Here is a 918-nt window from a genome sequence, read left to right as displayed (position 1 = left end):
AAATTACTGTATCCAATAACATAAAACTGACCTTTGGTCTTTACAAAGTAACCCGTCTTGGCTGTGGTTTAGAAGACTAGTACTTTGTAAAATACAGTCACAATTCAATTATTATATATTACATGTATATAGATTAATGCTATTTACAAACAAGTTCTTAATCTCATTTTTCTTAAAACATAAAACAGTAAATAAAGAAATAAAGCAAACAATTATCTCTTCTAGTTTCTACCTTTGTTGCTAAGTCTTTAAAAATTTTGCACGTGGAAGATATGAAACGAAATAATTGTTTCTAGGTTTTATATATAGATTTGAATAACTAAAAAATCATAAATTACTACATCAATACCTTAGAATTCCACTATAATTTATCAAGCTTAGTAACTAAACTGTAGTTTAGTCTTAAAAGATATGAAATTTCGAGCAGACTAAAGACACAACCTACCTCCTTCAAATCTTGATTAAAAAGAAAGAGATGGCATCCTAAGAATTTAAAATGGCCAAGAAAGCCACTAGGGGGACATTCTGAGCTTTCTATTGGTTATTCATGTCATACATAGAAGTACGTGTATATAAGGGAGCATTTCCAAAAATGGAAAGAGGTGGGTGGGGTGCCACTGTTTTTGATTTATTACATGAGCAATATCTTACCAAATTGAAAAGATAAGTCATTCTTATTTTATATTCTAGTTTGTCAATATCGGTAATTTGAGTTTCTAATTCATACAAAAACTTTAGACTTAGTATTTTGACTTCACAAACATCTAATTTGAACCAGTGCTGCATTCAACAAACACGTGACACACACAAATTGATGTTTATCTGTATTTTTTAATATTAACTTTTAAATTAAGAAACTGAGTAATGTATATTATTAACATTTGAATTATAATCTACAGTTTGATACCAAACTTATTG

At 28.4% G+C, this 918-nt stretch overlaps 1 protein-coding gene across 3 annotated transcripts in view; it reads right to left on the bottom strand.

The window, feature by feature from the left end:
- The window catches only part of LOC106467158 (protein ced-11-like), a 51,628-nt gene that overhangs the window by 24,840 nt on the left and 25,870 nt on the right, over window positions 1-918 (bottom strand). The window lies entirely within an intron of this gene.

The sequence above is a fragment of the Limulus polyphemus genome, unplaced genomic scaffold (genome assembly GCF_000517525.1).
Source record: "Limulus polyphemus unplaced genomic scaffold, Limulus_polyphemus-2.1.2 Scaffold2510, whole genome shotgun sequence".
Taxonomy (NCBI): domain Eukaryota; kingdom Metazoa; phylum Arthropoda; class Merostomata; order Xiphosura; family Limulidae; genus Limulus; species Limulus polyphemus.
Note: the sequence above shows the minus strand (reverse complement) of the source record. Positions and strands in the feature narration are given on the sequence as shown.